Below are 16420 nucleotides of genomic sequence, written 5' to 3' on the forward strand. Positions count from 1 at the left end.
CCTGTGGAATGAATAACTCTTTTGATGGACAAGCTCTATGCCATTCATTTCTTTATAAAAGTTTTTTCACTCTCTCTCCTTGTGTTAGATTAGCTTCAAGCTGCTGTTATATCTGATCCATGATTCTTGTATTGCCATTCTGATGGCAATCACAAATATAATTATAATAGAGGTGTTTCACTTCTGTTTTGACTATTTATTTATTTATTTATTTATTTATTTATTTATTTATTTATTTATTTATCAATCAAATTTCTATACCGCCCTACTCCCGAAGGACTCAGGGTGGTGAACAGCCAAGATAAAATACAGATAATACAAATATTAAAAATCCCTTAAAATTATTAAATATTTTGGCTGAAACACAGATTAAAACACCCAATTTATAAAATCACGAATTAAAAATTTAAAAGAGGAGAGTTAGGCCAGGCCAGCCTGCTGAAATAGAAAAGTTTTGAGAGCACAGCGAAACATGCGCAGGTCCGGGATCCTCCGTATCTCTGGGGGGAGCTCGTTCCAGATGGTAGGTGCCCCCACAGAGAAGGCTCTCCCCCTGGGGGCTGCCAGTTGACACTGTTTGGCCGATGGCACCCTGAGGAGCCCCTCTCTATGGGAGCGTACTGGTCAGTGAGAGGCTATTGGTAGCAGAAGGCGGTCGCGTAAATACCCCGGTCCGATGCCATGGAGCGCTCTAAAGGTGGTAACCAAAACCTTGAAGCGCACCCGGAAGACCACCGGGAGCCAGTGCAGCTCGCGCAGGAGGGGGGTCACATGGGAGCGCCACGTCGCTCCCATAACCACCCGTGCGGCCGCATTCTGGACCAGCTGGAGCCTCTGGGTGCTCCTCAAGGGGAGCCCCATGTAGAGAGCATTGCAGTAGTCCAAGCGGGAAGTAACGAGAGCATGAGTGACTGTATTTAACGAGTCCCGATCCAGAAAGGGACGCAACTGGCGAATCAGGCGAACCTGATAAAAAGTCCCCCTGGCCACGGCCGTCATGTGCTCTTCTAAAGACAGCCGGGAGTCCAGGAGGACACCCAAGTTGCGAACCCTCTCCGTGGGGGCCAATGACTTGCCCCCAATAGTCAGTGATGGCACCAACTGACTATATCGGGATGTCAGAAACCACAGCCACTCAGTCTTGGATGGGTTGAGCCTGTCTGTTTCTCCCCATACAGATCCGCACGGCCTCTAGGCACCGGGACATCACTTCAAGGGCATCATTGGGGTGGTCCGGGGTGGAGATGTACAGCTGAGTATCATCAGCGTACTGATGGTACTTCACCCCGAAACCACGGATGATCTCACCCAGCGGCTTCACATAAATGTTGAACAGAAGGGGCGAGAGGACCGACCCTTGTGGTACCCCACATTCAAGGGGCCTCGGGGTCGACCTCTGCCTCCCTGTCAACATGGACTGTGACCGGTCAGAGAGAAAGGAGGAGAATCACCGTAGGACGGTGCCCCCCACCCTAACTCCTCTAGCCGGTGCAGCATGATACCATGGTCGATGGTGTCAAAAGCTGCTGAGAGGTCTAATAGGACCAGGACAGAGGAACAACCCCTGTCCCGAGCCCTCCAGAGATCATCAACCAATGCGACCAATGCCGTTTCCGTGCTGTACCCAGGCCTGAAGCCCGACTGGAATGGATCCAGATACGACAATTCATCCAGGTACTGGGGGAGCTGTCACGCTACCACACTCTCAACAACCTTCGCAACAAAGCGAAGGTTGGAGACTGGACGATAATTTGCCAACACTGCCGGGTCCAGGGAAGGCTTCTTGAGGAGAGGCCTCACCACCGCCTCTTTCAAGGTGGCAGGGAAGACACCCTCACTCAAAGAAGCATTTATAATCCCCTGGAGCCAGCCTCGTGTAACCTCCCGAGAGGCCAGCACCAACCAGGAGGGACACGGGTCCAGTAAACATGTGGCTGCGCTCAGTCTGCCCAGTATCCTGTCCACGTCTTCGGGCATCACAGAATCAAACTCTTCCCAGATAATACTCACAAGACCTGCCTCTGTCCTCCCCGCTGAATCTACCCAGTCAGAGTCCAGGTGTTCCCGAATCTGAGCGATTTTGTCATACAGATACTGTACAAAATCCTCGGCTCTACCCTCCAAGGGGTCCTCCCGCGCTTCCTGGTGGAGCAGGGAGTGGGTCACCCTAAACAGGGCGGCTGGGCGATTATCTGATGACGCAATAAGAGTGGCAAAATAGTTATACTTCGCCACTTTTATCGCCACCAGGTAGGTCTTAATATGAGACCTTACCAGTGTTTGGTCAGATTCAGAATGGCTGGCCCTCCAACCACTCTCCAGGCGTCTTTTCCGGTGCTTCATCTCCCTCAGCTCCTCGGTGAACCAAAGAGCCAGGCGAGATCGACATCGGGTCAGAGGCCGCAAAGGCACGACCCGATCCAAAGCTCCAGCGGCCGCCCTATCCCAGGCGGCCACCAGCTCCTCAGTCGAGCCGTGTGCCAGAGCCTCAGGAAATGGCCCAAGCTCCATCTGGAACCTATCAGGATCCATCAGGCGCCTGGGGCGGTACCACCTCAATGGTTTAACCAGGAATTCCATGTACATAAAACTTGCATTATGAAAAGCTACATTGAATAAGCTCAGTATTAACTACCTTTACTATTCTTGCCAGAGGATCTACAGTACATCTGGAATCTCCTTTGGCAAATATCAAAATAACTTCTCTTTCTACTGGAAACTTTTGGATCCAAATTATTTATTTATCTAAGATCTAAGTCATATCAACAAAACCTGAAGCTTTAATATTTTTAAAAAATGTAGTGCCCTAAGTATTAAATTTTCCCATACTGGTTCTGTGGCATTGTCCATCATCATAATAGCTAAAGAAGGGTGATATTTGTGGAATAAGACTCTAATTGTTCTATACATTATTTGTATGACATAGGACTGGACAACTTTCTAAAGCTACTTTATAATTATTAAATATCTTGGTTTTAAGGAGACCACAGGAAGGGAATTAATCTAGCCAGTCAGCAATGCATTCAGGTGTACAAAAATATTAAAATGTCCATGAAATTTGCAAAGGAAATTCTTACTGACCAACTATCTTTTAATTATTCCTATTTATGTTATGATTGAAAATAATATTCCATGAACACCCTTGGAACTCAGCTTCTTTCCTATGTTTCTTTTAACTAGTTCCTTTATACTGGAAACATTGGCAATAGAAATTGTGAAACCAACCATTCTAAATTCCATCTTTGGCCTTGTCTATGAGTCAGATGTATACTGCATAGTCAGAACCTTTGGATTATGAGTGTCTATTGATTTCCATTCAATCTATCCATAGTAAAACTCAAATTGGAAATCTTTAGGTTGTGATTCACAATGTTGGCAACAAAGAGGAATCCAATATTAAATTCTCTTTCCTAAACTGAATTCTTGGGGAATACATGTTTCTGTTGTCTCGGGATACTAAAAATGTTCCCTAAGTTTGTTCCACCTTCCAGGGTAACACAGAACTATATTTGCAATCATTATTGATTTTGCTTTTTACCTACAACTCAGCTATTCTTCAAGAAGGAGATAATTTTTAATTTTGAAATTACATCATATAGTAATTGCTATATAAAATTAGATAAGATAAGATATGGATAAAAATGAATTTCCCCTAATTGTGTGCTTACATTTAATTTGTATTAACTCTATTAACTCTATCAACATGAATAGAATGGCATCAACTTAGAAAATACTTGGAAACCAAAATATTGGAACAATACAAACCCAACACATTTTTATATGATGAAGGTCAGGATGATCTTTTCCTAAATTGAGAAGAGAGCTCCTCTGCATTTTATACATATACTGATCTATGAGGTCACAAAAGTAAAGCTGACAGGATATCAGTTAGATAGACTGCCAAGTAGCCAGATGCTAGTGTCAGAGGAACATGCTCCATAGCATTGCTTTTGGCATCTGGATTATCCAATGTCCTCCAAGATGGAAGAGAAGGAAGAGTGACAAGCTACCTAATATGATAAGTGATAAGGTAAGCCTTTTCTGCCTTCAATTCCAGGACTTTCTCTTACACATAAAACACTCTCACTCTCCTAACTTTGAAAATATTCAGATAGATATTCAACAAAATAATTCTAAAAGAAGGAAAACTAAATGATTTTATCTTGTTATTAAAATATTTAATATCTTATAAACCAAGATTGTTTGCAGTCTTTGCTAGAATATTCTAATACTGTGTGATATGATTTATTATTAAATGCATTCTGAGCCAGTGCCTCCTGTATACATATTTATTATTCTGTTCTATAAAATTACTAATCGATTTCATATTGATAGATCTTCCTATTTTATTATAAAAGAAATATCTGGGTGTAACTGTTGTTGTCCAGATATCATTCTTTCAAGCCCCTAGCCTAAGTTCTTGGGATCTTCAGAATTTGGACTATATTTATTCAAGAATGCTCAAACTACCACTTCTCTGAAATAAAGCTGAGATGTAACGAAGTACTTAAATTGATCTGGGTCCAATTAGGGAACCATTTTCACTAAATTTAATAATTTATGACAGAGTTCTATTAATGAAAAGCCTCAATATACAATGTTTTAAACATTTGCAGTAGCCATATTTGCCTCCAATGTTCTACTTCAAAAAACTTTTCTGGGTGAGGAATGGAATACTTTTTCACTTCTATTATTGCACAATAATTAGAATATGCCTACTGAATAGGGGAACAAAGCTATTGCAATTTTAATTATTAAGACTTTGGCTATCAAGGGCTATCTCTCTGTAAGCAGAGACAGCACAGCAGTGGGATTGCCAGCCAGGTTAAATGAGGGGATCACCTACTTGTGCTCAGAAGAACTGCTTCTCATAAGAAGACCACAGGAATTTAATTATTGCAGTTGCCAGAGAGTCAAGGGGCTTGGGAGCCAAAGGATTTATAATGTACCCTCAACTGCTGTGCGGTTGAGGGTACAACAGAGAAAGCTTGTTGTGAAAACTGATAAAAGCCTTACTTCTTAAACATTTTATGATGTAATTAATTTACAACATAAGAGAGATATTCAAAATGGCAGTGAAGGTTGAAGATTTTGGTGAGTTCAGGGAAGAATTTTAAAAATCTCAAGAGATGACAACTATTATTCAACAAATCAAGCTTTAACAGAGGAAACAATGAGATGGAAATAAAGATATAAACTATACAAAAAATATAAATGTTGAATTTGCAAATAAATTGGGGAGGCATACAAATTGTAAAAAGAAAAAAGAAACTATTATTAAAGTTAGAACAAAGGAATATTGTAATAACAGTTAATGCAAATATTGAAAAAAAATGTTTCATCAGTATTATATTACTTTATACAAAGGTCAAGGAATTTCTTCAGAAAAAGTGAGTGAATATTTACCTAAACAGAATTTACCAAAGATTACACTCAGAGACAAATTTTGAATTGACCTATAATAATAAAGGAGCTGTGAAGCTACAAAAAGATTAAAACAGGTAAAGTACTTAATACAGATGAGTTGATGGCCTCCTATGGTACTATAAATGTTTTGAAGATGAGCTTTTACAATCTTTACAACAAATGATGAATATCATTTTATAGGATGAAAAGATTCATGATGGAAAGAGGAAATATTAATATAACATTAATATCTAAACATGGACAAAATGCAAAGGAAAGAGGAGGTTTTGAAGTTGTATTTTGCTGGGGATTTTTATTGCTCTGGATGGGGGGAAATGGCTTTTACAGTTAAAAGACCATGACCAGAGATTTGGATGGAATGGATATTTATGGTAAGATAAAATTAAAATTAATGTGGACTTTAAAAATCTTATTAGAAGTGCAGCATTGAGAATATGGAACAGATATAAACCCAGGTTGTGCCAGAACACAACTTTAGGATCTCAGCTCAAGAAGCATATCATAATAGAGAACTGGCAGACAAAAATAAACGATAGATGTACGTACTATGGCCTTCTTAGAAAACCACCAAGGGGGATTTAAAATTAAACCAAGAAAACAATTAATAGCAAAAGGATGTAGGTGTCAATAGTTCTAACATTTTCAATTATCTGAAAGATTCAAAATGGATTTAAAATATGGAGGAAAATAAATCAGAATTTGAAATATAATTATTTACTGATGAAGAATTACACATGAAAATATATGTTTTGTTGAAATCTGAAACAGATATTTATAAAATGATATATCACTGGTACATAATGTCAGAGAAATTATCTACATTTTATCAGGCTAGGTGGATGTATTAAAATAGCTTTAAAAATTAATTGAAATACATGCTTTGATTCAGAGGATTTTAAAGTCAGTCAGTCAGTCAGTCAGTCTGTCTGTCTGTCTGTCTGTCTGTCTCTCTCTCTCTCTCTCTTTTTATCTATCTAATCTATCTATCTATCTATCTATCTATCTATCTATCTATCTATCTATCTATCTATCTGGTTTCCATCTCATAAAAAGTGACTCCGGGCATGTACCTTAATCAAATAAAAATCCACATTAAATTAAAAATATACAAACTCTAGGCAAAGAGAGGATAAGAATCGCTACCTCAGCAATGAAACCATCAAAGCATGCTTCTGGTTCCCCGGGAACCCCTGATTACCTAACTAAGTCTTGAGGGATCTGCGGAATGTCAAAAAACATAGAGCTAAACTCAGAGGGAAGAATGTTCCATAAGGCAGGCACAATAATGAAGGTGGCAAATATCCTGGAACCATCAAAGGCATATCCCTAGCTGATGGTACCCCCAACATGTCTTCTCTGCCAGATCTAATGGGATGAGTTGATATAACTGGTGAAAGATGGTTCCTTTTATAGCCTCATCCCATGCTATAAATGATTTTAAAGATCAGCACCTTGAATTGGACCCTGATGCAAATGGACTTGCAGAACAGACATGTGACATGTGTTCTTCTATGAGGTCACATAACTGCTTGCCCCATTGCATTCTATACCAGCTGAAGCTGCCAGATTCTCTTCAAGAGTGTTCAATTGAAGTCAGAACTTTTTTTTTAGAACTACTGGATAAGCAGAAAAAATGCCATGGAGAATTATTTCAATATATGATTATTGAGGTGTGATTACTATAGTATATGAATAGAGAAGCGAAGATTCAACTCTGTGGAAAGATAGCTGGTGTCTGATTTTGCTGAAATGGATAAATTATTTCTTTGATTAGAAAAAAGGCACCATCTACATTCATTGGTGGCTGGGAGTTCTGAGGGACTTTCTTGCATAAAATGAAAAAAGTAAACTTGTTAGTTATGATTTTGATGCTAGATAGCATAGTTTATAGAAAGAAGTATCATGTAAACTTAGAGAATTAAAATATATTTGTACTTATAACTGCTATGAAGACTATCAAAAGCCACTTTTTCTTTTCTATTTTTCTTCAATTTTTTTCTTTTCTTGCATTTGTCTTTTGTCTTTGATTTCTTTTTCATTTTTTCCTTATTTTATATTAATTTGTAATCATTTTATATTGTTTTAAAAGATACATACATACATACATACGTGTGTGTGTGTGTGTGTGTGTGTGTATCCTATATCTCATATATATCTATATCCTATATATCCTATGTAACCTATATATTCTCTCCCTCTCTCTCTCTCTCTACACACACACACACACACACACACACACACACACACATTAAGTGTTTTTCTATCAAGACACCTGGTCTACCCCAGCATGTGGGAGGGAGCATACTGCATCCCTTTTGCCTTTCAGCTCCAATCCAGGAGCCCTCAAACAGTCGCATTCTTTATCATTATCTTTATCTTTATTCAAATTTCTATACCGCCCTTCTCCTTTCGGACTCAGGGCGGTGAACAGCCAAAAAATAAAACATTTTATATACAAAAGTTAAAATAAATTTAAAATAATTAAATAAATTTGGCCCATTAATTTAAAACATTCCAATTAAAACCATATCAAAATTATTTAAAACCAATCATAAAATCAGGACAGCCCAGCTAACTGAAAAAAATAGGTTTTGAGAGCCTGACGAAAAGTCCGGAGGTCTGAGATCACTCGTATCTCTGGGGGTAGATTGTTCCAGAGGGTGGGTGCTACCACAGAGAAGGCTCTCCCCCTGGGGGTCGCCAGCCGACATTGCCTGGCTGACGGCACCCTGAGGAGGCCCTCTCTGTGGGAGCGAACTGGCCGGTGGGAGGCAACTGGTGGCAGGAAGCGGTCCCATAGATACCCCGGCCCTAAGCCATGGAGCGCTTTAAAGGTGATCACCAACACCTTGAAGTGCACCCGGAAGTCCACCGGGAGCCAATGTAGCTCGCACAGGAGAGGAGTCATATGGGAGCGCCCCGTCGCTCCCATAATCCCCCGTGCGGCCGCATTCTGCACCAGTTGGAGCCTCCGGGTGCACCCCAAGGGGAGCCCCATGTAGAGAGCGTTACAATAGTCCAGACGAGAGGTGACGAGTGCCTGAGTGACCGTGCGTAGGGCGTCCCGATCCAGAAAGGGGCGCAACTGGCGTATCAGGCGGACCTGATAGAAGGCTCCCCTGGCCACGGCCATCGTATGCCCTTCTAAAGACAGCCGTGCGTTGAGGAGGACACCCAAGTTGCGAGCCCTTTCCGTGGGGGCCAATGATTTGCCCCCAATAACCAGCGATGGCGCCAGCTGGCTATACTGGGACACCGGCAGCCACAGCCACTTGATCTTGGAAGGGTTGAGTCAGAGCCTGTTTCTCCCCATCCAGACCTGCACGGCTTCTAAACACTGGGACATCACTTTCAAGGCATCATTGGGATTGTCTGGGGTGGAGATGTACAGCTGAGTATCATCAGCGTACTGATGGAACTCCACCCCAAAACCACGGATGATCTCACCCAGCGGCTTCACATAAATGTTGAACAGGAGGGATGAGAGGATCGACCCTTGTGGCACCCCACAAACAAGGCGCCTCGGGGTCGACAAACCATTTTATACCAAATTTATATTTTGCTGATAAGGCAAAAGGGATGCAGCATGAAACCGAAGACACCAGCCTGAAGATGACGAGTGGGACCTTGTCGAAACGTCGCCAAGGTACTCTCAATCTTACACGGGAAAAGACCCGAATACGCCAAGACTTGCATACCTGTACCTGTGAAAATCTACAAAAACATACGTGTGTGTGTGTGTGTGTGTGTGTGTGTGTGTGTGTGTGTGTGTGTATTTCTCTTTAGCCAGGTTCTTCTTACGTAAACCAAGATTTTTATGCAGCCCTAGTTTAGTGAAATCCCAATCCACTAGTTTCTAGGCTTTTTTTCCCCCCAGCAGCCAGCAAACACCCTGCTGCCCATTGGGAGACTAAGGAGACTAAGATAGATCTATTTCAGATTTATAAGCCCTCATCAGTTAGCCACACCTTCATCCCATGTATCCTCCCTGTAAAGGTAGATTTAAAGTGCAGATAGCAGTCTGCATGCACTCTCACACCATCTACCAGAAGAAAACACACACAAACCGCTATCTGCACGCACTCTCACACCACCACCCAGCACAGATCAACTCTGTAGCCAAGACATTCATCTCCAGAACAAAATGCTTAGCTGATGAACAACACCTAAAAACTGAACTACATACTCTCAGTAACGTACTAACATCCAACGGATTCCAAAGAAACAAGATTATCAACCTAATCCAAAAAGAGACACCCACTAAAATCCAAGACAAAGAACCAGAAAATGTCAAAGCCCTCCTCCCATACATAAAAGGCACCACAGAATCAGCAAGATCCTTCACAAACACAACATCAAGACAGCATTCTGCACAAACCGAAAAATATCCACCATCCTAAGAAACCCCAAAGACAAAATGGAGTTAGAAAATCAAGGAGTATATGAAATCCCATGCACCGCCTGCCCCACCACATACATCAGACAAACCAACAGAAGAATAAATGCATGCATTGAAGAACACAAAAACTCAGTCAGAAAAGAGGAACCAACTTCTTCTCTAGTTCAACACCTTAAAGCCACAGGACATGAAATTGATTTTAAAAAAACCAGAACTATCACCAAAACCGAACACTTTAACAACAGAATAATCAGAGAAGCCATCAAGATAGAAAAACGTCCCCACAGCATGAATAAAAGAGATGATACCTCCCGCCTACCAGCCATTTGGAAACCCGCCCTTATTGACAAACGAATCCCTAACACAAAGAATAACACCAGACCCACACTCATGAAAACCACACAGGACGTCACCTTCACACATCCATGCAAAAAGCAAGCCCAAACCCACACCGATGATGAGGCACGACCACAAACCAGAAGCCAGACCACAGCTGCATCATTAACCACCCCGCCAATCCATATATGAAGCAAACTGACACACACCATGAAGATGTAGCATGACCACGAATGCAGCTACATCATCAGCCAATCAGAATACAACGGCACTGTTGACCAATCAGAATGCACCTTTGCCTCTTTTCATAGAAAAACGTCAGTTACGTTCACACAGTTTGCCCATAAGCACCAAGCCGAGAACTTTAGCCAGAAGATGACAAATGTGATTTCGTCGAAACGTTGCTACTATCCTTTTAGGGATATGTTTACAATTACACAGGAAGAAACCCGAGATATTAACTGTACACTCATATATATCCGTGAAAACTTACATAAACACACACACACACATATATATATATGCAAGTCTTGGCGTATTTGGGTCTTTTCCCGTGTAAGATTGAGAGTATCTTGGCGACATTTTGACAAGGTCCCACTCGTCATCTTCAGGCTGGTGTCTTTTAAAAAAACTGTCTTACAGAGGGATAAAACCACAATAAATGATGGTTATGTTTGAGATGCAAATATGAGAGATATTTGAATAATATTTTAATTTGCTATTAATTAAACAATGTATGGGTAGTAGTCTTTCTTGCGTTGGCTTTTAGCTAGGTCAAATAAAATTTTACATGATAAACTTGCTTTAGTTTTAAAAACACTGATTGGAGCTCAAATTGAAGTGACACTTGAGTTTTCACAGATGTTACTAGAATCCCAATTATAAATTATGAAAAAATGCACTTTCCCTTGAACTTCCCGACCAATGTAAATGCAATTGTTTTCCAATATTATTCAATTATTTTCAATTCCTTTTTAGCTAGTATTGGAGAGAAATAAGACATGTATCTTATTAAGACTTTCACCTGCATTGGAAATAATTTTTCCAGAAGTTATGAATATATCTGAACTTGGTGTCAGATATGAACCAATATATATTTACACATAACCATTTGTGCCAGAATGCATGGGAATAAATAACTGATTGTCCATTAAAATGCTCAGCTCACAGAAAACCAAAGAAGAGTGCTAAACAAATAAATACATTTTAATTCACTCCTAGAAATTTTATCGATGTATAGCTGCAGTCTAGTCTAGAGAAAGACAAGTTACTGATCAATAGTTGACCTGAGGCAGATTCATCAGAGGTGTATAGCAGTCTTTCCCCAATTCATGTCCTTCAAAGATTCATGATTACAAACTTCTATAAAACCAACCAGCCTCCTAGAGAAGGCTGAGACATTAAGGACAGGTAATACTCCACTTTGGCATTCATACATGATAAACAAGAGCTAAAGTAAGAGTATTACATTTGGATCATATCTATGGATATTTAATTATCCAATCCATTTGTAATATCAGCCTTTTCATTTCCAAACCATAAAAAGGTAGCAATTTTTTAAAACAATAACACTGAAATAAAGAGTTATCTAAAACCAGCATTAATAATCTGCCTAGCTTCCTTCTGTCTGACAAGTCATAATTTTAATGTGTCTATTTACAGTCATTCACAAATAAGGAACCCAACTACAGTAATCAGGTAATATTTTATTTTATTTATTTATTTATTGCGATTTATATGCCGCCTTTCTCCCTTGGGACTCAAGGCGGCTTACAAAATGACAACTTCAATACAAATCACAATACAATACCAAATTAAAATCAGTAACCCAATTAAAAAATGATTTAAAATTATACCAGTGTACCCCCAAACGGATCAGTTTAATTGGCGGAAGAGCCACGTCTTCAGCTCGCGACGGAAGGAAAGAAGGTCGGGGGCTGTCCTGAGCTCAGTGGGCAATCCATTCCAGAGGGTCGGGGCTCCCACAGAGAACGCCCTCCCCCTGGGGGTCGTCAGCCAACATTGTTTGGCCGACGGCACCCTGAGGAGGCCGACTCTGTGAAAGCGCACAGGACGATGGGAGAACGGCTGGAGATGGTCCCCCAAGTACCCCGGGCCTAAGCCATGATATCATAAATGGAGATTCAATATCATAAATGGAGATTCAAAGAAGAAAAAATAAAAAATAAACCACAGTCAAATTGAAACCAAAACCTTCCAAATGGCAATTGCAGTTGAACAAAGTTTTGCTGCTACTAGTAAATTGATCTACTAATTTTTAAAAAATACATTCCTTCTTTTCAAGCCAGCCCAATTTCTTAGAAGGAAGAACAAAAGGTCAACCAGTATATAAAGGACAACATAACAACCTGTTCCCCACTCCCCAATCCGTGGACCAGCACTGGTCTGCAGCATGCCAGGAACCAGTCCATGCAAACATGCAAAGCCCCATCCACAGGATGCAGGCAGCACACAAAACCATGCCCTTTTATTCCACAGAAAAACCTTTATCCATGGAACCGGTACCTGGTGCCTAAAAGTTTAGGGGCCAAGGCTGTAGACAACTATTTTGATAGCTTAATCCAAGCACAGACATGGAATGCAAAACCAGGATATTACTGTATTCTAATATTCCAGACCTAAGTTATGAAACTTTATCTGAGTGAAGGATTACTTTTACTAGAGTGAAGATCAGATGAGATATTAAACTGATATTTTGGTAAGGAGAAAGACCAAATAGGCTTCTATGTTAATGAGTCTTTCTCCTTTTAAATCCAGATCACATTTTCCCTTGAAACTCTTCAAATGACTGGGAATGAATGAATGAAATGATGCACAGTTGGACTTATTTTGAAAAAGCACAGAGAAAAATAACCTAGGGAAAGAAAAGAAATAATTTTAAAAATCTACTCAGTTTCAGACCAACATCCTTTTATTTAAAGGCTAAGTATTATAATCACTGTGCTGTTACAGCATTCCTGGCAAAGGTAGCTCTGAGATAAATTAGAGACCATGATAACTATTGATTCCATTGTCAGACTGATCCTGCCTCTGTAAAACTTGAACTTCTGGGGTGGGCCTATTATAAAGTAAAATACACCAGCCAAAATGGACAGGTTCACTTTGGATGACACAGAGAGAAAACTGTATTTTAAAATTGCAGCAGGAAGACACAACCAGAGATTGCATTTGGGATAAGTAGAGGATTACTACAGAGCAAAACCATCCTTGACTGTTTTCCAAAATATTGCTAGCCTATTCTGGTATCAGGCAGTGTAGATGAAACCTAAGTATAAAATTTTGCCTGTTTTAACTGAGTCTATCATGTGAGTTCCATAAAAAGACCTTGTAATGTGTAATGGAGAAAATGAAACTATTAAAAGAAATTCAAGAATTAGCTTTAGTTATGCTGCATTGCTTTACCATCAAAATGGAATTATTAACCCTAGTAGATGAATCTCAACATTTCTCACTCATCTGCATTGGCTGAAAAGTGCTGATTTGTAATTCACCATGTTACAACTCTCTGTTTTGAGTTTGTCAGATGTAAATGCCTTATTCCCTAATGTGTAAATAATGTATATATGGGATATCAGGGGTTAACTTATTCTTTGACTCTTAATGTATTCATAATTCACCACTCCCACTCTTGGCTCCACCCTTTGTATATATAAGGAGCCACCTTCACCATTTTCTTTGCTTCTATCTGTGAATATTCAGTGAATATAGAATGCCTATTATAATTAAAGAGAAATATATTTAAACCTCTAACTCTCATTATTATTATTGAGTCTGATCCTAAAAATATTGCAACAAACTGGTAGCAGAGGATGGTTAATTGACTCAATAAATACCTAAAAATGTCTAAGAAAGATAGGCCCAACACCAGGGCCTACAGCAAAGAAATAGAAACTGAACAAAAAATAATCAACGAATCCACAAACGCGATTTCGAGAGAATCCGAAGAATACACCACTGAAGAAGAAGAATTAATAAATGAAAATGATGGCCAGGAGGAAATCGAAATAGAAAATAACGAACTCAGGTCAAAGATACTGAAGTTATTAAAAAGCCAGAAGAATGATGAAAGCCTCATCGCGAACCTCCAAGAAATGCTGAAGAACAGCGGAGCAGCGAGAGAGAAAAACATCGCTAAAGAGAAACCCAAAGACCAAAAAACTGTGAGTGATATGACTACAGAGAAAGTCGTTATGAAAAAGAAAAAATGTGATCCCGCGCGAAATTTTGAATGGCAGCCATCTTGGTTTCAACAAGCCTCCAAAGTGAGCGAAGCAGAGCCAATCAAAATGCTCAGTTCAAAATTTCTGGCGCGAAAAACGTTATCAAACAACGAAAGTGAAAAGGAGGATTCAAACTCTTCGGAAGAGCCAGAATCAGAAAATGAAGACGACTTAACGAAATCCCAAGTAAAGTCAGCAATGAAGACGCTTTTTGCTGCATTTGGGCCAAAATTAAAAATTTCCAAAGCGCCAACGAAGAAGCAAGCGAACAAGCCGATACTTCAAGACCTGCACGCTCCCATCCTGACTTCGAGAACGACGACGCCCGAGCCCAGAGAGCCATGTCGATTCCGCCCTACACCGCAGACCGAAGCAAGTGCCAACGCACCCAAAAGAAAGAGAAGAACAGTCGCCGCCATCAGAACTCCTAAGACCGAGCCAGAGACCGACTCGTCTGAAGAGGAGCGGAGCGAGCGAGCTACAATGGAGAGAACCTTCCACGACGACGTCAAAGAAGAAATGAACAACGCGCATGTGCGAAACTACGTAGACGGTCCGGAAAGACTTGAACTGGCCAGAGAACCGCGCAGACTCGTTGCGAGCATCCCCATGCCGTTTTGCAATTTCCTACACTTGCGAGACCACGGACTACCTCAGGTTGTAAGTAATGGACAAAATAATGTGGGTAACTTACCCAGTGACTTCCCAAAACTTAGGGTTGATGGCATTAATTTACAAGAATGGTATCAACAGCTCCAGGTTGTCTTTATGAAAGAAAATTTACTATTTTTTATCACTAGTCCCCCAAGAAGACCTTGGACTTTAAAAATAGATTGTCTACACCATAAGGCATTTTTCTTAATAATATCTAGCGTGTCTCCTGCAATGTATCATAGCATCAAACCAAATCTAACTGTTTCAGAAATAATTCAATGCATGTTTAATTTGTTTCACAGCGATAGTGTAGCTACCACCACAAGAATGTCTAAGGACTTCTTTTCTTCCAGAGTAAAACCAGGGGTTTCCATAAGTGAGCATTTAATATCTTTAAACAAAATAAGAGCTGAGCTGCATTTGAGGGGGGAAGTGATTTCAGATCAAACAATGAAAAGTGTTATTATCAACTCACTTGATTCATCATGGGATAGTTTTATGTCACACTTAGACACCATCAATCTAGGATATTTATCAATAGAAAGTCTGTCTAACAAATTGATAGCAGAAGACAATTCAAGAAAAAATCGTTATAGCAATCACACAGAACACAAATCTTTTAGGAAGGTAGCTTTCCAAGAAAAATATAATGAAACTTTTAAATGCCACAATTGTGGGTCCAGGGAACACAATAGAAGAGATTGTCCCAAAATTTCAAAGGAAAGACATAGGTCAGAATATAGGAATAAATACAACTATAGACAGTCTTCCACAGATAGACATAAATATAGAAGCCCACCAAATTACAGAGAAAGTAGAGGGGGCAGAGAAAATTCAAAAGAGAGAAAATCTGGTTCACTGAATGGACTAAATAAACAAGACAGCACTAAAACGCAACAAAATGAGAACAATAATTGGCTTATTGATTCTGGGGCAACTAATCACACCACTAATAACAAAAATATATTGTCTTCATTTACAGAAGATAAGTTTGTAATAAAGGTAGCTAATCAAGAAAAAGTTCAAGTATTAGGCAGAGGGAATGTGACCTTGCCTGGTCTAGGAAAAATAGAGGGGGTATTGTTAATACCAGAAATACCTCATAACATACTAAGTGCCATAAAACTAAGCAGAGATTCTGACATCAATATAGTTTTCTCAAAGGGAAAAGCAACTTTAGAGAAGAATAAAACAAATGTAGGCACTGTGATGATTAAAGGAGGCCTACCCTATCTGATAACAAAAGAAAGATGGTTACATAACATTGATTCAAATATGGAAGATTGTATTGAGGCAGATGATGAAAATATTAGTAACAGTGACAATGATGAATGTAAAATATCTCATGATCACACAGATACAC

At 39.8% G+C, this 16420-nt stretch overlaps 2 long non-coding RNA genes across 5 annotated transcripts in view; one reads left to right on the top strand and one right to left on the bottom strand.

The window, feature by feature from the left end:
* The window catches only part of LOC117655012 (uncharacterized), an 81951-nt gene extending 78143 nt beyond the window's left edge, over positions 1-3808 (bottom strand). The window contains exon 1 of the long non-coding RNA XR_015733977.1: positions 3766-3808. This is a non-coding gene — a long non-coding RNA (uncharacterized LOC117655012). The remainder of the gene's footprint in view (positions 1-3765) is intronic.
* Positions 3809-3909: 101 nt separating this feature from the next.
* Positions 3910-16420, top strand: part of LOC117655011 (uncharacterized) — a 44216-nt gene continuing 31705 nt past the window's right edge. For 3 of the 4 annotated variants that reach the window (XR_004588488.3, XR_004588491.3, XR_004588490.3), the window contains exons 1-2: positions 7010-7097; positions 11825-11860. This is a non-coding gene — a long non-coding RNA (uncharacterized LOC117655011). Of the gene's footprint in view, positions 4031-7009; positions 7098-11824; positions 11861-16420 lie in introns of those variants that run through there. The other variant, XR_004588489.3, reaches the window with a different exon arrangement.

This window comes from Pantherophis guttatus, chromosome 4 (assembly GCF_059756535.1).
Source record: "Pantherophis guttatus breed Tessera chromosome 4, ASM5975653v1, whole genome shotgun sequence".
Classification (NCBI taxonomy): Eukaryota; Metazoa; Chordata; class Lepidosauria; order Squamata; family Colubridae; genus Pantherophis; species Pantherophis guttatus.